Source organism: Pantherophis guttatus, chromosome 3 (assembly GCF_059756535.1).
Source record: "Pantherophis guttatus breed Tessera chromosome 3, ASM5975653v1, whole genome shotgun sequence".
In the NCBI taxonomy this organism is placed as follows: Eukaryota; Metazoa; Chordata; class Lepidosauria; order Squamata; family Colubridae; genus Pantherophis; species Pantherophis guttatus.
In genome coordinates, this window is record NC_142065.1 from 207199175 (window position 1) to 207222439 (window position 23265).

A 23265-nucleotide genomic window follows, 5' to 3' on the forward strand; every position below is an offset into this window, starting at 1 on the left:
GGAGGGAAGGAGGGAGAGAATGAAGGGGGGATGGAGAGAGGGACGGAGGGAAGGAGGGAGGACATAAAAGAGGTAGGAAGGACATAAAAAAGAGGAAGAATGAAAGAAATAAAAAGAGGAATGAAGGATATAGAAGGAAGGAAGGAAGGAAGGAAGGAAGGAAGGAAGGAAGGAAGGAAGGAAGGAAGGAAGGACCATCCTGAGACACATTAAAAAGAAATCCCTCCCAGTCCTGACTGCAAGCCATCCATCTGAAATACTGTATAAATTGCATTTATTAGCACTGCTCTGCCCTGATAGAACAAAAGTTACAGTCCTGCACACGTCCTGCTCAGCAAATCCCCCTTTTTTCCTTTAACACTTGAAGAGCTACAGAAAGAGTGCAACAAACCATGAAAGCAACAAGATCGAACATCTCTAGGCAGCAAAATGCACCACTGACTGCCTCTTAGAATACTAGATTGGATGAGATTGGAAGGTTATCCGACCAACCTCATGCCCTGCAGACATCACCCGGCCTCTCTTTAAACCCCTCTCTTTGGGAAAGCAGAATAACAGAGTTTGGAAGTCTTCTAGTCCAACCCCCTGCTTAGGCAGGAAACCCTACACCACTTTAGGCAAATGGTTATCCAACATCTTCTTAAAAACTTCCAGTGTTGGAGCATTCACAACTTCTGGAGGCAAGTTGTTCCACTGGTTAATTGTTCTAACTGCTAGGAAATTTCTCCTTAGTTCTAAGTTGCTTCTCTCCTTGATTAGTTTCCACCCATTGCTTCTTGTCCTGCCCTCAGGTGCTTTGGAGAATAGCTTCGCTCCCACTTTTTTGTGGCAGCCCCTGAGATATTGTACACACACACACACATGTAAGTGAGCAGGCCAAGTGCAAGAAAGTGCTGGATTTTGTTGCTATTTTTTTTTTTTTTTGCCTTTTCAAAGACATGCTGAAGTCTTCAAGTCCATTAATCCAAGAGGAGAAACGAATGCAACAAGGTGTGTCCCCAAAATATGGGCAAAAATGGCAAGATGATCAATGCAATGGTGTGATTGAAACGCCCCTTGTTTTGTACATGCATCAAACATGTGACAATATGAAGAAACAGGAAGGATTTGACTCCACCTCATGGCTTCCTTCTTGAGTTTGATTTTACCGTACCCTGTGGATACCCTTGAGGCTTGGAGGCAAGGACAAATGACCAATGGCAGACTTAACAAAGTCCAAAAATTCCTAAAGATAACCAGATTTCACTCAAAGCCAGACCAAGCAATTCTTGTCCACACATTCCCGAGAATAAGTTATTTGAGTTCCATTTGACTTATTAAAATATTTTGCTCTCTGGATAGAGATATACTGGAGTTTTCTTCTCTGTCCTACCTCTATCACTGTCCCACTGAATAATCATTTTAGAAATATTTTCTTACCTAAATTAAAAATAAAAAAACCAGAATGATCACAGGTAGGCAAAAAAAAAAAAAAAACAGCAGGAGTGGGACCAATTTTCGGCTTCCTGCTGGCTTCCCCATTGATCTTTCTTATGGAAAGTGGGAGGGGAACATTGGAAATCACTCCTTCTCCTTGGCTGATCCAAGAACTGCCTGCGACTTTGCTGAGGGGAAGGGGGATAGAAATAGTGAAGGTGCAGGATAGGTTCATTCTCCGAGCTTCTAGGTTAATTTCGGAACATCTTGGCTAGGTAACATCTTCAGTAGAGTTTAGCGTGTCAGTGTTCCTCTGTTCATAAGGGCTTCAGACAGGGGTGAAATCCAGCAGGTTCTGACAGGTTCTGGAGAACTGGTAGCAGAAATTTTGAGTAGTTTGGAGAATCGGCAAATACCACCTCTGGCTGGCCCCAGAGTCGGGAGGGAATGGGGATTTTGCAGTATCCTTCCCCTGCCATGCACCAAGCCATGCCTACAGAACGGGTAGTAAAAAAAAATTGGATTTCACCATTGGCTTCAGGTGTGGGTGTGTCAAGTGAGGGTTGAGTGATGGGTCAGCTGTGAGTCATCAGTGACTCTTGTGATAGAAATAGCATCAAGGAATTGTGCAGCAGCTGTTCAAATGAAGTCAGAAACACTACACAAACTTGTCATAAATACACACACACACACACATATATACACAGACATATATACACACACATATATATGTATATATACTCATACATTATATATATATATATATATATATATATATATATATATATATATATATGTATGTGTGTGTATATGTATGTATATATGTATGCGTGTGTATATGTATGTGTGTGTATGTATATATATTTATGACAAGTTTATATATATATACTCATACATTATATGTATGAGTATATGTGTGTGTGTGTGTGCGTGTATATATAATATGTATGTGTGTTTGTGTGTGTGTGTAACATTCAAACCTTCAGCAGTCTTGGTCATCATCCAACAACAACAACAACAACAACAACAACAACAACAACAACAACAACAACAAAACAAGATAGTCAGGAACACAAAAACATCATGAGGTAATTTAAACAGTATACAGAACACAGGGGGGAAAAAGGAGGGAAAAAAGGGAAACTCCCCCTTTATACTTACATTAGCCAATCAGAGCATAGATTTCCTCATGCATGAATCAGCACTCTCTAACTAATCAACTACAACTATGTGTTCTGGCCTATTGTACATTTTATTGTTTCCAGCAACTAAATTCAATATCCTAACAAATCGGAATAGAACTTAAACTTTTATACCGCCTCACAGTGCTTTACAGCCCACTTTAAGCAGTTTACAGAGTCAGCAAATTGCCCCCAACAATCTGGGTCCTCATTTTACCCACCTCAGAAGGATAGAAGGTTGAGTCAACCTTGAGCTGATCTGGATCAAACTTCTGGCGGTAGGCAGAGTCAGCCTGGAATACTGCATTCTAAATCACTGTATCACCAAGGGAACAAAGGGAACTGTGGATAATGAAGAAAACTTAATTCCCTCTCCATACTCAAGTGTATCGCCATGGCTCCTTCCCTTCAGGGACTAAGAGAGTTTACCTATAGACTGCTGTTGACCCCATCCAGCCAGCCCTACCTCACAACGAAGCATCTGAGTCACTCCATCCTTCCTTCACCAGCCACCATTATGAAGAGATTTCAAATTTTAGAATAGAATAGAATAGATTTTTTTTTTTATTGTCCAAGTGTGATTGGACAGACAAGGAATTTGTCTTTGGTGCATATGCTCTCAGTGTACATAAAAAGAAAAGATACATTTGTCAAGAATCATAAGGTACAACATTTAATGATAGTCATAGGGTACAAATAAGCAATCAGGAAACAATATCAATATAAATCATAAGGAGATGGTGCATATACTCTCATTCATCAAAAATCATAACGTACAACACTTAATGAGAGTCATAGGGTACAAATAAGCAATTAGGAAACAAAATATAAATCGTAAGGATACAAGCAACAAAGTTACAGTCATACAGTCATTAGTGGAAGGAGATGGGTGATAGGAACGATGAGGAGATTAATAGTAGTGCAGATTTAGTAAATAGTTTGACAGTGTTGAGGGAATTATTTGTTTAGCAGAGTGATGGTGTTCAGGAAAAAACTGTCCTTGTGTCTAGTTGTTCTGGTATGCAGTGCTCTATAGCGTCATTTTGAGGGTAGGAGTTGAAACAATTTATGTCCAGGATGTAAGGAGTCTGTAAATATTTTCAGCCTCTGTTCCAAATTAGACAATCATCACTAGACTGTCTGACCTTGCTGCCAGTGGATTGGATGCAACTGGGAGGTGGGGAAGAAGGTTGAGACACAACATTCCCATTTTTCTTTGTTCACAAAATCTAGCATGGTGAGAAGGCATGATGGAGCTGAAGTGGCCACAGCATTTCCGAATTTCATTGCCATGGAAGTCATCGCTCCCAGCATTCTGTAAGTTTGCTCATTTGGAATTACCTTGGTTTAATAACGGTTGCTCTATAAATTTTCAATTTCGCCCAGTTGAAGGTTACAAACAAACAGGAGCTCTGGTGGCTCAGCAGACTAATTAACATCCACTTACATCTGCTGCCTGCAATTACTGCAAGTTCAAATCTCACCAAGCTGAAGGTTGACTCAGCCTTCCATCCTTTCTAAGGTAGGTAAAATGAGGACCCAGTTTGTGGGGGCAATAAGCTGACTCTGTATAAATATACAAAAGTATGAAGGCTCTTGCTTAACGCATGGTAAGCTGCCCTGAGTCTCTGGAGAAGGGCGGCATATAAATCAAATTAAAAAAAAAAAAAAAAAAAAAACCAGACACAAGAGTTTTAGTAGTATTGTAGGAAGTTAGCACCCACCCGTCTCCTAGAAAAATGAAATATTGTAGGAAATATTAAAAGAGCAGAATATTTCCCCTAAAAGGGAGGCAGAAACTCAGACACCCCACCACCTTTGTTAATGGGCCATTAAAACCTGGGCCACTCTATTCTACATAACAAAGATCTACCTCCTTCAGGCAGAGCCATAGCAGGAATTGCCCAAAGCCCCTTCATTACATCATCACCCAGCAAGGCTCAACCAAGCCTGGGACACAGACAACCTACAAAGTCACCCCTGCATGGCCCCATGGGAATCTGACAACCAATCAGAATACAACTCAAATTCAAAAGCCCAGAGAGGGCATAAAACCCAGGCACTCTCAGCATTCTCTTCCCTTTTTTGCCCAGGACCTCAAGCCATGTGGTCCTGTTCACCATTAAACCATCTTTCCAATCAGCCATCATGTTTCTAGTGTCTTTCTCCCCACTTGGAAATGAACCCCAAAGGATATTTCTTCCAACAGTATATAGATGTCTCTAAAAACATCAGGAGCCACGTTTGCACAGTGGTTAGAATGCAGTATTCCAGACTAACTCTGTCCATTGTCAGGAGTTCGATCTTGACTGGCTCAAGGTTGGTTCAGCCTTCCATCCTTCAAAGGTTGGTAAAATGAGGACCCAGATTTTTGGTGGCAATGTACTGACTCTGTAAACTACTTAAAGAGTGCTGTAAAGCACTATGAAGTGGTATATAAATACTATTTCTATTGCTTCCTTAGACATTCTATTATTCTACAGTAGTATCCCTAGAAGGCAGCCCCAGAAAGTTGATCTTGTTGGGTCAATGAAGTTAAGCAGGATCAGGCCTGAGTATTATTTGGATGGGGGACCTCAGTCAGGAACAGATCAGGGAACTGGAAAAACAGTCCCAGAAGAGTAAGATAAATGAACAACCATTTCCATATTACTAGCGTATAAACAATATAGATGCATCTCTAAATTCATAGGGGTTGACCTCAAGTGGAAGGTAACTTTTCTTTTCATTCAATAATGAAGCTTCTTACTAGATAGGACAATAGACTTTCTAGATGCAGTATTATAGGGGATGGAAAACCCCATAATCATTCTACCTTCAATAGCCACAAATTAGCCTGTTTTCCACACTCTTAATTTTGCCAGAGCACAAATGACCATCCTCAAATTGTCCTACTTCAGACACATTGCGTGAAGACCTAGCTCTTTGAAGGGAGGGTCTAATGCTGGGAAAAGTAGAATGGAAGAGAAAATGAAGAGACAAGTTGGAAGGCGGATGGATTCAGTTACAGCGATGACGGGCACATTAATGAAAGACCTGAAACCAGGTTAGGCATAAATCATCATGGAGAAAATCTGTCTATGTTGAAGTTAAGGTTCAAAATGACTTGATAGGACATCATCAATCAACATAATTGGATGCATTCAAATTTAATGACCAATATTATCCAGTGGCAGTATTTAAGTAAGACTCAATGAGTCTTGAGGGCAATCTAAGCCAATAACACACCAAAGAACCGAGGAATTTGCATTATATTGCTTCAAGCAAGCAATTGTCTTGGGCCAACCTCGAGTATTTATAATAGAGCTGAATTTGTCTTCTGCTCTTAAGCTTATCCTTATCCAAATCCCTCCTCAAATATATTTTCCCCCCACAAAATGGAATGAAAGAATAAACAAATACACAAATCTGTCGTTATTCTTTCCTTTTTTACATCCAACTTTTATGCGTAGTCCATAAAGTTTTTTTTTTGTTCTCTCAGGTGTAGATTAATGGTAGATAAATGCTGCAAAGGAATTTTGTTGATGTCACCGAATGCACAAATGCACCACTGTTCTTTACGTGCAGTATTTCTCCAGGTGTGTTCATTGATTAAAAATAATTTTTGAGTCCTGGAAAACAGAGGTCATAAATTGAGAACGCTCTACAGTTGATTGCATCAATATTTTTAGAGACTTTTCACCACCCTTCAAAAGCAAACAGTTTTCTCAAAGCGGTGAACAAGCAAACCCAAAAGTCAATAATACACATCGATTTCTAAATATTACGCTCAAAAAAAAAATAAAAATCCTAAAGAGAATCTTGCCATACTTTCTGCAAATTATTTAAAAAAAGAACACCAAATCAAAACAATGACAAGATGAAAGGCCATAAATTAAAACCAGTCCAATTTCAATACAATAATTTCAAAGCCAAAAGATTTTATAACCTGTCCCAAACTGACAGAGAAGAATGTTAAGTGTACTTCTTGGGGGCAGAGGGCTAAGAAGGGCAAGAAACTTGGGCTTCTGTCAATTTGATAGTATCTTCTGGAAGATTTGAATGCAGGAGCTCAATGGATGACCTTCAAACCTACTTAAAGAGAGTTCTGTCCATTATGGTTGCATGTCATGATGGAAGCTAAGCAAGAAAGCATCACTTAGAACATAGAATGATAGAGTTGGAAGGCAACTTGGAGGTCTTCTAGTCCAACCCCTTACTCAAGCAGAAGACTCTATAGCAGTGTTTCCCAAACTTGGCTATTTTAAGATGCATGGACTTCAATTCCCAGAATTCCCCAACCAGTATGCCTGGTTGAGGAATTCTGGGAGTTGAAGTCTATGCATCTTCAAAGGGTCAAGTTTGGGAAACACTGCTCTATAGCAATAGCACTTTGTAATAGTAATAGCACTTAGATTTACCATATTTTTCGGAGTATAAGACGCACCGGAGTATAATATGCACCTTAATTTTTGGGGAGGAAAATAAGAAAAAGGCTGATTGGCAGGTGGATAGGCCTCCCAGAATACCCCCAATCAGCTGTTCCCAGAGGTGAATTTTAGCAACAGGTTCCTTGGTTGTGAGCTCTGTGCCTTGCTTTTTTTTTTCTTTTTTTTTCTTTTTTTCCTGCCTCTGAAAGCCTCTGAAACAGAGCTTCAGAAAAAAAGCCTCTGAAGCTCTGTTTGGAGGCTTTTTTTCTGAAGCTCTGTTTGGGGGCTTCTTTTCTGAAGCTTCCTTTCTGATGCTTTTTTCAGCTTCTGAAACCTCTGTTTGAGAAGCTGGGCGGGGCACCCAGATTTTCACCCTCTTTTTGGGGGGAAAAAGGTGCGTCTTATACTCCGAAAAATACGGTATACCCTGCTTCACAGCCCTCTCTAAGCAGTTTACAGAGTCAGCATCTTTCCCCCAATAATCTGGGTCCTCATTTTAATGATTTTGGAAGGATGGAAAGCTGAGTTAACCTTGAGATGATGAGAATCGAACTGCCGAACTGCTGGCAGTCAGCAGTCAGCAGAATTAGCCTGCAGTACTGCATTCTAACCACTGCGCCACCACGACTCTTCAACCATTTCAGTCAAATGGTAGTCCGGTCTCTTCTTAAAAACCTCCAGTGATACAACACCCACAACTTCTGGACGCAAGCCATTCCACGGGTTAATTGTTCTCAGTGATCAGGAATTTCTCTTTAGTCCATGTTGCTTCTTTCAGATTATATATTAACAGAGTTGGAAGGGACCTTATAGGTCATCTAGTCCAAATCCCCCACTCAAGCAGGAGACCCTACACCATTTCTGACAAATGGCAATCCAATCTTTCCTTGAAAGTCTCAAGTGATGAAGGTCCCACAACTTCCGAAGGCAACTTCTGTTCCATTGGTTGATTGTTCTCACTGTCAGAAAGTTCCTCCTCGTTTCTAGGTCTCTCCTTGGTCAGTTTCCATCCATTATTCCTTGTCTGGCCTTCAGGTGCCTTGGAAAACAGCTTGACCCCCTCCTTTCTGTGGCAGCCCCTCAAGTACTAGAAGATGGCTATCATGTCTCCCCCTGGTCCTTCTCTTCACTAGACTAGCCAAGTTTCTGCAACCATTCTTCGTATGTTTTAGCCTCTAGTCCCCTATTGCTTCTAGGTGTTGGCAGATCTGTTTTTTTATTATCTTTTCCAGTATCTTCCCAGTATTGATGTTAGGCTGATTGGCCTGTAGTTTCCTGGGTCTGTTTTTTTTTCCTCTTTTTTTCCTTTCCTTAATTTCCATCCATTGTTTCTTGTTCTGCCTTCAAATGCATTGGAAAATAGGTTGAGGCAGGGGTGAAATCCAGCAGGTTCTGACAGGTTCTGGAGAACCGGTAGCAGAAATTTTGAGCAGTTCGGAGAACAGGTAGCGGAAAGTTTGAATAGTTCAGAGAACTGGCAAATACCACCTCTGGCTGCCCTCAGAGTGGGGAGGGAATGAGGATTTTGCAGTATCCTTCCCCTGGAGTGGGGTGGGAATGGAGATTTCGCAGTATCCTTTCCCTGCCATGCCCAGCAAGCCACACCCACCAAGCCACACCACGCCCACCTCATCACGCCCACCTAGCCACGCCCACAGAACCGGTAGTAAAAGAATTTGGATTTCCCCACTGGGCTGAGGCTCTTCTTTGAGGCAGCCCCTCAAATATTAGAAATTTTCCTTGGCTTCATCAGTGGTCCCCGTTTTACAAGCCCTGTGTCTGTCCCCCCCAAGAATTTTGCTCATAGGGGTGGTGTAAGAATTGTCAGGTGGCAGGAAATGATTCTCTCTCTCTCTCTCCCTCTTTCTCTTTCTCTCTCTCTGTATCTCTCTCTCTCTCTCTCTCTCTCTCTCTCTCTCTTTTTTTTTTTTTTTCTGTAGGAAATTACACAAAGTGCCCATATCCGCCTGCAGATGAGGTCTACAAGATTCTCATTTCAGTCTCAAGCAGATGGGGAATTTGATATGTGTTCACCACCTCCCTTTTTTTTTCTTTCTATTGGCTTGCATACTGTCCCTCCCTCCTCATAAAAATGCAAAAGAAGAAGAAGAAGAAGAAGAAGAAGAAGAAGAAGAAGAAGAAGAAGAAGAAGAAGAAGAAGAAGAAGAAGAAGAAGAAGAAGAAGAAGAAGAAGAAGAAGAAAGAAAGAAAGAAAGAAAGAAAGAAAGAAAGAAAGAAAGAAAGAAAGAAAGAAAGAAAGAAAGAAAAAGAAAAAGAAAAAGAAATTTTTTTCTTCCTATTTGACTAAGCACGATCAAGCTGAAAAGGCATAGAGTGGGAGGCCATCTGGAAAAGAATACAGGGCTGATTCAGGATGCAGAAGCCAAACACAAATCTGCTATTTATCTTCTTCCACTTTACAACCTAACAGATTAACAGAGTTGGAAGGCACCTAATTGGTCATCTAGTCCAACCTCCTGCTCAAGCAGGAAACCCTGTCCAATCTTTTCTTGAAAGTGATGAAGCTCCCACAATTTCCGAAGGCAACTTCTGTGCCATTGGTTGATTGTTCTCCTCGTTTCTAGGTTGAATCTCTCCTTGGTCAGTTTCCATCCATTATTCCTTGTCCTGCCTTCAGGTGCTTTGGAAAACAGCTTGACCCCCCTCCTCTCTGTGGCAGGAGGACAAACATTTTTGGCCTAGCTGACCTCCTCTCCCTCCTCTGCTGTAAATTCTTTCCTTGAATGATGCAGAAGGGATACCAGGATAACCGAATAATAGAGTTGAAAGGGACCTTGGAGGTCTTCTAGTCCAGCCTCCTACTCTGGCAGGAAACACTATATCATTTCATACAAATGGTTGTCCAATCGCTTCTTAAAAACTTCCAGTGTTGGAGCATTCACAACTTCTGGAGGCAAGTTGTTCCAATGATTAATTGTGGTCACTGTCAGGAAATTTCTGCTTAATTCTAGGTTGGATCTCTCATTGATTAGTTTCCACCCATTGCTTCTTGTCCTGCCTTCAGGTGCTTTGGAGAATAGCTTGACTCCAGGGGTGAAATGCTCCTGGTTCGGACTGGATCACCTGATCCGGTAGCGATGGAGGCGGGTGGTTCGAAGAACCGGTAGCAAAAATCCCTGCCCCTCCTCCATGCCCAGCTGAGCCGCACAATCATCAGAGGCTTTTTTTTTTTTTTTTTAATTTTAAAAGCATTTTTACTACAACCTCTTCGGCAGAAAAAAGGCTTTTAAAAGTAAAAAAAAAAGCCTCTGATGATCATACGGCTCAGCTGGGATCCTCAAAGGCTTTTAAAAGAAAAAAACCCATTTTTTTTCTTTTAAAAGCCTCTGACGATCCAAGCTGAGTTGCCTGATCGTCGGAGGCATTTCAAAGAAAAAAGGTCTCTGCTGATCAGGCAACTCAGCTGGGATTGTCAGAGTCTTTTAAAAGCATTTTTTTACCACCTCTTCCCCGAAGAGGTTGTAGAAAAAAATGGTTTTAAAAGTAAAAAAAAAAAATTGGCCACGCCCACCCAGTCACATTACTCCCCCCACCAAGCCATACCCACAGAACCGGTAGTAACAAATTTTAGATTTCACCACTGGTTGACTCCCTCTTCTTGGTGGCCGTCCCTGAGATATTGGAACACTGCTACCATGTCTCCCCTGGACCTTATTTTCATTAAATTAAGTATACCCAATTCCAGTAACCATTCTTCATATGTTTTAGCCCTAATCAACTTTGTTGTTCTTCTCTGCACTCTCTCTAGAGTCTCAACATCTTTTTTATATCTTGGTGACCAAAACTGAATGCAATGTTCCAAGTGTGGTTTAACCAAGGCATTAGAAAGTGGTATTAACCCTTGACGTGATCTTGATTCTATCCCTCTGTTAAGGCAGCCTAGGACTACATTGGATTTTATTTCCCTTTTAAAATCATCTAAGTTAACATTGGCTTAATGGGGTATCTTTGAGAAATCAGTTGAATTAAGATTATTGGAAGGTTTTAGCCTAGCTCTAGAAAATCGTGGAAAATAATATAATATAGACAATAAGATAAAATCTACTAGGTTGTGTGTCATTGGTTCCCACCACACTCACCCGTAGGAAACATGTTTTTTTTTTTATGTGGCGACCAAAACTGGATGCAGTATTCCAGGTGTGGTCTTACTAAGGCTTTATAAAGCAGTACTGATACTTCACATGATTTTGATTCTACGCCTCTGTTTATACAGCCAAGGATTCAGTGGTGGGATTCAAATTTTTTTACTACTGGTTCTGCGGCCATAGCTTGTTGGGCATGGCATGGCATGGCTTGGTGGGCGTGGCAGGGGAAGGGTACTGTAAAATCTCCATTCCCTCCCCTCTCCAGAGGAAAGTTACTGCAAAATCCCCATTTCCTCCCGATCAGCTGGGACTCGGGAGGCAGAGAATAGATGGGGGCGGGGCCAGTCAGAGGTGGTATTTACCGGTTCTCCGAACTACTCAAAATTTCCGCTACTGGTTCTCCAGAACTGGTCAGAACCTGCTGAATACCACCTCTGCAAGGATTGTTGTATAACAGTGAGAAGCTGCACACTGCTGGCTCATGTTTAAGTGATTGTCCACCATGACTCCCAAGATCCCTCTCACAGTTACTGTTTTTGAGTCAAAAATTTCTAATTTCTACCTCATTGCAAGGGACATTCTACAGGCTCCATCAGACTCTCGGAGTCTTTACTCCACCTGAGCAGACCGATCCTTCGATTATACCGGCAGACATCTAAGAGACGGGCGACATGGAGAACAAGATATTCTCACCTTTTCCATCAAGTCATGACATCCTGATCTCCTTCTCGGAATGAACAATAGCCAAAAAAATGTTCAGACAAGAACGCGTGAAAGAAAAATCAAGCTGAACTCCAGATGAACATGTACTGAATGAGGCATTTCCTTTTTTTCGCCTCTCTGGCCTCGTCACGCTAATCCTTCACCCTCTTTTCTTTCCATTCTTCCGCGTCTTGCCTTTGTAGATTGTGAGCTGGCAAACAGGGCATGTCCTTTCTACATGAAAGACTCCTTAGTCGGGAGATTAGAATGGCCTGAAAAGGGACATTAAAATGCTGCAACTCATTAAATCCGAGTGCTGAAGCCGGCTGGTTAGATTTTGTTAGATTTTTTTATTTTCCTCTGCATGTTTTGTAGGACTGGGAGAATTGGGACTTTTTTTTTTAGACTAAACTGACAGAGGGAATAAATATTCATCGCTGTTAACGGTTGTTTTTCTTGCTGCTTAGCTTTGATTCCTTTGATTTTAATTTGATTTATTTATTTATTTATTTACAAAACTAGCCTATCCATGCATGTTATAGTATCCATTCCTGTGACTATGGTAGGGAAGATCTGGATTGAGAAGGTTGATGATGGGATATTGGAGAACAATACAAAGCTTTAATTTTTCTTAATTTTTCTTTATTTGAAACATTTTTGTAGCTACCTGTCTTGAAAACAAACTCTGGGTAGCTCATAATCCCCAAATAATACAATATATATATCTACTTAAAAAACTACTGCAGGACTCAGTGGCTCAGTGGCTAAGACGCTGAGCTTGTCGATCAAAAGGTGCAGCAGTTCAGCTGTTCGAATCCCTAGTGCCGTGTAATGGGGTGAGCTCCCGTTACTTGTCTCAGCTTTTGCCAACCTAGCAGTTCGAAAGCACGCAAAAAATGCAAGTAGAAAAATAGGGACCACCTTTGGTGGGAAGGTAACAGTGTTCTGTGCGCCTTTGGCATTTAGTCATGCTGGTCACATGACCACGGAGATGTCTTTGGACAGTGCTGGCTCTTCGACTTTGAAACAGAGATGAGCACTGCCCCCTAGAGTCAGGAACGACTAGAACATATGTGCGAGGGGAACCTTTACTTTTATATCTACTTATAACCATTCATAATGATTATAAGAGCCACAGTGGCACAGTGGTTAGAGTGCAGTACTGAAGGCTACTTCTACTGACTGCTGGCTGCCTGCAATTTGGTAGTTCAAATCTCAGCAGGCTCAAGGTTGACTCAGCCTTCCATCCTTCCGAGGTGGGTAAAATGAGGATCCAGATTGTTGCGGGCAATATGCTGACTCTGTATACTGCTTAGAGAGGGCTGTAAAGCACTGTGAAGTGGTATATAAGTCTTAAGCGCTATTGCTATTTGATATTTGTTTCCTGACCATTTGAAGTTACAACGCTGCTGAAAACAGTGAATTATAACTGGTGACATAATCAAAATTTAGGCTCTTGAATTAATAATAATAATAATAATAATAATAATAATAATAATAATAATAATAATAATAATAATAATAATAATAATAATAATAATAATAATAATAATAATAATTTTATTTCTATACCGCCCTTCTCCCGAAGGACTCAGGGCAGTGTACAGCCTATTTAAAAACACAGACAAAACAACAATTAAAATTTAAAATAATTAAATAAATTGGCTCAGATTTAAAACCCCAAAAAATTTAAATACCCCAATTTAAAACTATTATGTTGATAGTCCAGCCTGGCGGAACAACAGGGTCTTCAGTGTGCAGCGAAACACCCGGAGATCGGAGATCTTACGTATTTCCGGGGGCAGTTCCTTCCACAGGGCTGGAGCTCCCACAGAGAAGGCCCTTCCCCTGGGTGTCGCCCGCCGACATAACTTGGCCGATGGCACCCGGAGGAGACCCTCTCTGTGGGAGCGAACTGGTCAGTGGGAGGCTATTGGTGGCAGAAGACGGTCTCGAAGGTACCCGGGTCCTATGCCATGGAGCGCTTTAAAGGTGGTAACCAACACCTTGAATCGCACCCGGAAGACCACTGGGAGCCAGTGCAGCTCGCGCAGGAGGGGTGTCACATGGGCACAACGGGTTGCGCCCATAACCACCCGCGCGGCCGCATTCTGGACCAGTTGGAGCCTCCGAGTGCTCTTCAAAGGGAGCCCCATGTAGACAGCATTACAATAGTCCAACCGGGACTATGATGGTTGTAGAGTTCTGGATTCAGCGATCCGATCTGTGACTTTCTCAGGTGGCTTCCAAAAAAGCAGAATGAATAGCAGAATCTGGATTCCCTTAAGGAAAATGTGATTTGCTTAACGACCACAACCAGAAAAGTCATAAAATTAAGCATGACTCATTTAATAAACCCATCACTTAGCAACGGAAAATCTAGTCTCAGTTGTTGTAAGGTTGTAAGTTGAGGACTACTTGTACAACAAATTCAAAATGTTAAAACAGAGAAGATCTGGTAGCAGAACCTAATTTTCCCATGCAGCCCCATAACAAAGTCCAACCCATAGATCTCACCCTATTCCAGTATGTAGGGGAAAAGGCTAAGCCAGGCATGAAATGTTCTTCTGAAGGCTAAAGGAGATGTGAGGTCAAAAACATGGATATTACAGTGGAATAACAGAATAGAACAACAAAGTTGGAAGGGACCTTGGAGGTCTTCTAGCCCAACCCTCTGCTCAGGCAGGAAATGTAAGAATAAAATGTAAGATTATTTTTTTTAAAAAACCAACTTGAAGAGTTCTATGTTTCCAAAGATGATAAAGCCATTCCTTGTGCCCATCCCTATATTTTTCATTTTGTCTCTGGCTTCCTCTATTGTCCAGATGTCACCGAAGTGCTGAGTGATATTCAAAATTAAGCTTTTGTTTTTTGTCTCTCGCAAAACAACACAAGAATCCAGGAGGGATTATTTAAACATTGTTCTGTCCCCGTCCCACACACGCACACAAACAGACAGCCGGGGGTTAAATAAACTGGCAGACAACCAATTCTTCCGATAAGAAGCTTGGCAGCAACCCAGTAGCTGCTTGCCAAGAACTTTTACTCAATAAACAAAATACACACAGTCAAGAATTGTCCATTTCGTAAAATAAATCCAAGGCCGATAATGTTGTTTCCAAAGATGCAATGTGACTCAATAGTAGTTAGTTTTGTCCGTCAAAGAGTCTGAATGGCCACCTCACCCCCTTTTATACCCTGTGGGGTGTGGTCCAGTGACTCAGCTTAATCTCTGGCACACCTTTCCTTCTGTTGCGCGCGCTTATCTCTGCAACGCTGCTGAGGATCCAGCCAAGACTCATTACCCTCATCACTGTCCACCTGTGGCTGCATGGATGTACTTGGCCCCGGCCCTATCTCTTGCCCTTCGGCGGACACCGAAGGCATTGCCAGAGAGGAGGGTCCTGGAGAGGGAGGCCTTGCCAACTCCTCTCCTTCACTCTCGGAGTCCTCTCCTGCCGATGACACAGGTTCAGGTAACGGAGCCACAACAAACATGTCCTTAGTTAAGGCAAGGAAAAGAATGGTCATGCAATGTCCTTCAAACCCAAGACAAAGAGGATGGGAAAGACAGGACTAGCGTGTTAGAAACATAGAAAACTGACGGCTGAAAAAGACCAAGTGGTACATCAAATCTACCCTTTGAGGTTTTTTAATTTATTTTTTTTACATTTTTTATCAGGTGATAAACCAGGGGTGGGCTTCAAAATTTTTAGCAAGGGGTTATCTGCCTGGTTGCTGGGTTGGCATGGGCGTGGCCATGGTGGGTGTGGCCTAGTCAACCTCCTGCACCATGGCAGTGGGAGGGCTGTTTTTGCCCTACCCGGGCTCCTGATGTTTTCCTCAAGCCTCCAGGAGGGCAAAAATGGCCTCCCCAGGCTCCGAAGCACCAATTCCAGCCTTTCCAAACTTCCGGTAGGCCCATTTTTCACCCTCCCTGAGCCTCTGCGCATGCCCTGCACTTACCTGCATCCAAAACAGGCTGCGTGGAGACTCCTGGGAGCGGTGGGGTGGGCAGAGCCAGCCACGAGTGGGATTTGGGGGTTCTCCAAACTGCACAGAATCTTAGCTAGAGGTTCTCCCGAACCCCTGCGAACTCCCAGCAGCCCACTTCTGTGATGGACCTGTGTTTATCCCAAGAATGTTTAGACTTATTTACTGAGGATTGATCCAGTACCTCCACTGGAAGTTTGCTTCCCAGCTTCCTCTGCTCTTTCTGTGAAGTAAGACTTTCTAACGTTAGTTTCGAACTTCCCTCCTGTCCGTTCGCGATTATGCCTTCGTGTTCTTGATTTTGACTTAAGACTGAGAATACTGAAGGTTGAAATATTGCTTAATATTGAAAATGTTCTCTTAGTTTTCTTCTTATCAACCCATCAAGAGGCTTGTGTATTTTAACGTGTTTGACAAGCTGTCTCCCAACGTTCTGCCAAGATTGCTGGGCCCACTGTGTAGATCAAAGCTATCTCAGTGGGCTGTTTATCTAACCATTTGTTATTACATGAAATAAGCCCCGTGAGAATGGCTGAATAGATAATTGGCCAAGGGAAGACAACCTGCCTTAAGAACTTTGATTGCTGGGTGATAGGCTAAAATGGAATACCCTGCCCTTCATTACGAACAATTTGCCAGGTTCTTCTTATTTTGTTTATTAAGTTTATTAGATTTCTATACCGCCCTTCTCCTGAAGGACTCAGGGCGGTATACAGCCATATTAAAACACATAGATTTATAAAATTTAAAACCAGTTAAAATTGAATATCTGGAACGAGCTCCCCCCAGAGATACGGAGGATCCCGGATCAGCGCACCTTCCGCCGCGCCTTAAAGACCTTACTATTTCACCAGGCCGGCCTGGCCTAATTTTCCCCCTCTTTTATAAAAGATTTTTAAAATTTTAAACATCTTTTAGTATTTATATATTCAATTTTAAATTGGTTTTAAAAGTTTGAGGTTTTAAATTTGTCGGGGCCAAAATTATTTAATTTGATTTTATTCTATTTTTTAAATTTTGTATTGTATGTGTTTTTATTGTTTGGCTGTGCACCGCCCTGAGTCCTTCGGGAGTAGGGCGGTATAGAAATCTAATAAATGAAATAAATGAAATGAAATGAATATAAAATTTGGCCCACAAATTAAAACACACATACACCCATTTTAAAATTCGTACTAGGCCAGTCCGGCTTGCTGGAACAAAAGGATCTTAAGGGCACGGCGAAAAGTGTGCAGGTCGGGGCTAAGACGAAGGGTTAGGGTTAGGGTTAGGGTTAGGGTTAGGGTTAGGGTTAGGGTTAGAGTTAGGGTTAGAGTTAGGGTTAAGGCCCTGGCCCCATCTCTGCCTCTGACGCAGAGCCATCGTCCGGGCCTTCCCCTGACTCCAGGACAGGCCCATTGTCCTCCCCAGCCTCCTCACTGTCCGACTCCGCTGCCAGATCTGCAGACTGCTGGCGGACTACAACAGGTTGGTTCTACTTACCTTTACTACCAGTTTGCAACGGGAGCATGCATGTCTTCTTGCTTCGCTTGCACATGCACACTTCTGCGCATGATCACACGCTCTGTATGTTCACGCTCCCATTTGCAAACCGGTAGCGAAGGTAAGTAAATACCGCCCCTGGTATGTATGTATGTATGTGTGTATGTATGTATGTGTGTATGTATGTATTGAGTTTTGCTGGAGTGCCTTCACTGTATTTATTGTGCCTTCCTACACAACTTCTTTATCTAGCTAATCAAAACATGACTGCCTTATTCATAGAAAACATTCAATACCCCTCCAAATTAAAGTATAGCGGGGTGCCATGTGATGACCTGGTTCCTAGAATTGGCTAAAATAAGAAGTCCAGATCTGGGAGAAATGATTGGGTTTGATGCATATCAGAATTTTGGAAGACTTTCTTCAAATAGAAGGCAACTTCCCAAGAAGAGAAAATGAAGATATGATCCTGTACAGCATACAGTGAAAAAATTTTCCTCCTTTGACAGTCAGAATCAGGGTTCAGACCCCAGAGGGAAGATGCCATTGTCACTAGGTTCTTATACCTACTCCACTACCTTCCTACAAACATCAAAAAGAGACTTGCGGGGACTAAACCCCAATTCCATCATCAGGTATCTGTATGAGATGGAAAATTAAATTTAGGATGAATTAAGAACTTCCTAATTCTGTGCAGTCACGTCTAAGACTTCCCAGCTTCATCACACTGGAGGTGTCCCAGTGCCTCAGTAAAGAATTCCTAGAGTTGAATTTTACTTCTGGGGACTTACACAACTGTATCCTCTCTTTTTTTGGGGGGTGGGGCGGTATGTGTAACAATGCAGGAGTGATTTGCCGCTTTTTCAAATACTATTCAGGCCTGACTCTGCTTAACATTCAAACAAAATCAGCCAAAGTCTGTTGGAAATTTTCAGGACTTTGGAAGGAATAAATTGCAATTGCCAAATGATATAGAAGGAACCTGGTGGCTCAGTGGGTAAGACACTGAGCTTGTCGATCGAAATTTCAGCAGTTCAGCGGTTCGAATCCCTAGTGCTGCGTAACGGGGTGAGCTCCCGTTCCTTGTCCCAGCTTTTGCCAACCGAGCAGTTCGAAAGCACGTAAAAAATGCAAGTAGAAAAATAGAGACCACCTTTGGTGGGAAGATAACAGCGTTCCGTGCGCCTTAGGCGTTTATTCATGCCGACCACATGACCACGGAGACGTCTTTGGACAGCGCTGGCTCTTCGGCTTTGAAACGGAGATGAGCACCGCCCCCTAGAGTCAGGAATGACTAGCACATATGTGCGAGGGGAACCTTTAGCTTTACCTTTATAGATTTTAGAGAACTAAATGACCCTCCCTCCCTCCCTCCCTCCTTCCTTTCCTTCCTTCCTTCCTTCCTTCCTTCCTTCCTTCCTTCCTTCCTTCCTTCCTTCCTTCTTCCCCCCTCCCTTCCCCCTTCCTTCCTCCCTCTCTCCCTCTCTCCCTTCCTCCCTCCCTCTCACCCTCATCTCCTTCTTATTTCTGTCTTCCTTTCTTCCTCCCACCCTCCCTTCTCTTCTTCCTTTTCAAGCTATGCTCTCATTAAATCTGGTTTGTCCCCACTGCTTCTGTCACAGGGAATCAAGCACCCCTTTGTCACTCCTTGATCAATATTTGCATCCCGTTGTGTTTAGTGCAACCTTAGATGTGCAGTGGTTCACCTACTTCTTGTTTAGCATCAGCCCTCTGGGAAAGTATGAAAGATGGAATTAATTTCATTTGTGGAACATCAGTGTCTTTTTTGAAGCAAAGGCTGCTTTTTCAGTGGACAGATTAATGAGCTGCCATTATCATTCAAGCTGATGGACCAACAAAAATCCTTCAGATGATCAAAACATATTATTTTCAGCTGTGCAGAGGGGGAAGCGCAAACAGGCAGCCTTTTCATATCCATCCCTCCATCCCTCCATCCTTCCATTCAGTCACTTAGACACTCATTCACTCAGTCACACCCTCATTGTAATTATACCATCCTAGCTGTCCAGTCTCTTCTTAAAAGCCTCCAGGGATGGAGAATCCACAGCTTCTGCACAACACTAAAGTAACTTTTAAGCACAAGTGATTAGGACGGTGCACCAAACTGTCAGTGGTGGAATTCAATTTTTTTTTTTACTACCGATTCTGCGTGCGTGGCTTGGTGGGTGTGGTATGGCTTGGTGGGCGTGGCTTGGTGGGCATGGCAGGGGAAGGATACTGCAAAATCCCCATTCCCACCCCACTCCTGGGGGAAGGATATTGCAAAATCTCCATTCCCACCCCTCTCTGGGGCCAGCCAGAGGTGGCATTTGCCTGTTCTCCGAACTACTCAAAATTTCCGCTATCGGTTCTCCAGAACCTGTCAGAACCTGCTGAATAGCACCCCTGCAACAGTGGTGGGTTGTTCCCAGTTCGGTCCAGTTCTTGCGAACCGGTAGTAATGGTGGTGGGAGGCTCCGCCCACCTGCCCGGACATCATCATGAATGATCTGCACATGCACAGAAGCTTCTGCCCATGCACAGAAGCGTGCATGCATGTGTGCTCCCATTGCAAACCAGTAGTGGAGGTAAGTAGAACCACCCCTGCCCTGCAACTCCTTTATCCAATGCATTTCTTGGATTGAAAATTTCTTAAATATATTTTCTAAAGCCTGTCTTATAAAGTCATTCCCTCCTCCTTTCCTTTCAAGAAGCGACAAAGAAGAAAAAACTTCTTCTCCATCTTTTTGTCTTTGTCTTACGCTTCTTATATTGAAAGGATTGAGGAGATTACACAATCATTAATTTAATGCTAGGAAGACCGAAATCAAAGCAGCTTTCCTATGCCTAAGGGCCAGTGGTGATCAGAGCTGTGTGGAAAAACAAAGCTGAATATTTTGCAAACAAAGATGAATACAAATTGCTTTGCTATACTATATAGAATTAGAATTAGAATTAGAATTAGAATTAGAATTAGAATTAGAATAGAATAGAATAGAATAGAATAGAATAGAATAGAATAGAATAGAATAGAATAGAATAGAACAGAACAGAACAGAACAGAACAGAACAGAATAGAATAGAATAGAATAGAATAGAATAGAATTCTTTATTGGCCAAGTGTGATTGGACACACAAGGAATTTGTCTTTGGTGAATACACTCTCAGTGTACATAAAAGGAAAAAAAAGATACATTCATCAAGAATCATAAGATACAACACTTAGTGATAGTCATAGGTTACTAATAAGCAATCAAATCATACTAGGAAACAAATAAAACAATATAAATCATAAAGATACAAGCAATAGAACCGCGGTGACGCAGTGGTTAGAGTGAAGTACTGTAGGCTACTTCTGCTGAACACCGGCTGCCAGCAGTTAGGCAGTTCGAATCTCACCAGTCTCAAGGTTGACTCAGCCTTCCATCCTTCCGAGGTGGGTAAAATGAGGACCCAGATGGTTGAGGGCAATAGGCTGACTCTGTAAACCGCTTCGAGAGGGCTGTAAAAGCACTGCAAAGCGGTATATAAGTCTAGGTGCTATTGCTATTGCTAACATGATTATAGTCATGAACACCTTCTCTACCTGGGCATTTTATAGCTGTACCATCAAGTTGTGGTGAACTGTTCATCTTAGTTTCTCCCAATTATATCTGGCAAACTGATTAGATTACTTGTATTCTAAATTAGTTTTTATGTAGTGGCTCACAAGCTTTGATCCTGTGAAATAGTAGGTCAGGGAATTCTTGTGCCTACTCTCCTCTCCTCTCCTCTCCTCTCCTCTCCTCTCCTCTCCTCTCCTCTCCTCTCCTCTCCTCTCCTCTCCTCTCCTCTCCTCTCCTCTCCTCTTCCTTACCCTACCCTACCCTACCTTACCCTCCTCTTTCCTCCGCTTCCCTCCCTTTCCTTTCCCTTCCTTTCCATATACCCTTCCCTTCTCTGTTCCTTTTCCCCTCCCTTCCCTTCACAAAGTTGTATGTATTGATTTAAAAGACAATCTATGTTCACCCAAGCAAAACAGAAATCAGGGTGGCTTCTGCAGTGACTCAGAGAAACATACAATTTGTAACTTTTTAGGATCTTTAATACCAAGGAAGAAAGACCTTTTGACGTTTTCCTGGACTTTCACGCTGAAACGAAGCCTTGGAACCTGCGTAGTAGTTTGATCACAGTTGTTATTGATAACATGGAGCTCAGGAGAACAGTGCAGTGGGGGTATTCAGGTGGTTCAGACCGGTTCAGGTGAACCGGTAGTGACGACCTGTGGGCAACCACCCGCCCGGCGCTATGCTGTCCTACTTAGCCATATTTTCTAAGCCGTGCACATCAGGGGTGGGTTCTACTTATCTTTACTACCGGTTCACAATGGGATCACGCACACGCCTTACTTCTGAGCATGCATGTCAAGCTTCGATGCTATCTCAAAATAAATGACCTTCCAAACTGCCAATCTTTAAGGAAATTTTCTCTTTATTCAAGTACAGCAACCGGATCATGACTCTATGCGGTCAGTACTGACCTTTGCCCCCAATCCCCCCCTTTCCGATCCCCAATTCTCTGCTTCTCATTGGCTATCTTCCAAGTCACTCTCCTGATTTCTTTTCCTGTCAGTTCACAGGAATGTTCCCCCCTCCCTCTTCATCTCCAAGGAGATCGAAACTTCAAAGGGATTTAGCAGGCGAAAGTTCAAACTTCATCCTCCCTTTTTGTTGTGGCCCCGCCCTCCGAGCCTATCTCATCGGAGGAAGAAGGCTCCGAACATGAAGAAAAGGAGTCAGCCAGGCCTCCCTCTCCAGGCCCCTCCCCTCTGGCACTGCCTCAAGTGCCGGCCGAGGAAGAGGAGATTAGCCAGGAGCCAGGTGTCTCCGATGAGAGCGAGGGAGGTGATCTGTCGTTCCTGGATCCACGCCAACGAAGGCGTGATAAACGGTTGCAGCAGTTAAGGAGGCGTGCCAGGGATTATAACTGAGTCACTGGACCACACCCCAGAGACTATATAAGAGAGTGTAGTGGCCATTTAAGACTCTGTGACGGACAAAAACTAACTCTGGTTAGTCACTTGAACAACGCCTAAATCTGCCGAAGGTTCCTTGTTTCGAACTGGACTATTTGCAATTTGTATGTATTTTCTGTTTATCTGATGAAGTAAAGCCCTTGGCAGTCGATGCTCGTATAGCTGCCAAGTTTTAGATAACAACCTGTGTGCGTGCCAAGTGCTTTCTTAACCCTCGGCTGGCTGTGTTTGTGTGTGTGTGTGGAGACGGGGACAGAACACTTTTCTATGTCAGCGCTGAGATGCTGACATCACGCAGAAGCTGCTGTGCATGCACAGATCGCCAATGACGACATCTGGGATGGTGGGCGGGGGCCTCCCACTGGTTTTACTACCGGTTCTTGCAAACTGGTCTGAACCAGGGGCAACCCACCACTGGTGCACATGCATGCAAACCATGTGCATGAATGCAAGACATGCGCATGAGCAAAGCGCATATGCTGCGTGCATGCATGGAAAGCACTCTTACATTTTCGGTGCGTGGCAAACAGGTGGTAAAATTATGCGAAACCCACCTCTGGACCAGTGGGTGGCAAGACTTGGCCCAACGATTGTTATTTGCTTTCCAACACCATGCAGGATTATTAGCAATGCTTGTATGAAGTGATGAAAAAAAAATCACTTGTCCATGAAAGCACTCGCTGATAACAAACGTCGGGCTGGAAAAGTAATTCACACCATACTAACAGTTGGTAACACAAACTCTAGGTAAAGCAATATCAGGAGAGTGATAACATTGCAAGGATTCAATTTAAACAGTGTCACGACAGCTGTGAATGTTATGAAAAGTGAATTTGTTTACACTAGATTGCCTGGCTGGGTATAAATCCCACCTTTTCTCATCCCCCTGATGGAAACACACCTTGAATCAAAATAAGAGAATGGAAAGAATTGCTATTTCCATTAAGGAAAGGAATCCACAT

At 42.7% G+C, this 23265-nt stretch overlaps 1 long non-coding RNA gene across 1 annotated transcript; it reads right to left on the reverse strand.

Annotated features, from left to right (window-relative positions):
- Positions 1-3143: 3143 nt before the first annotated feature.
- Positions 3144-12022, reverse strand: LOC148114966 (uncharacterized). The gene is made up of 2 exons (XR_015732926.1): positions 11806-12022; positions 3144-6208 (listed from the first exon to the last, which is right to left on the reverse strand). It is a non-coding gene; the product is annotated as an uncharacterized LOC148114966 (long non-coding RNA).
- Between the last annotated feature and the right edge of the window lie 11243 nt (positions 12023-23265).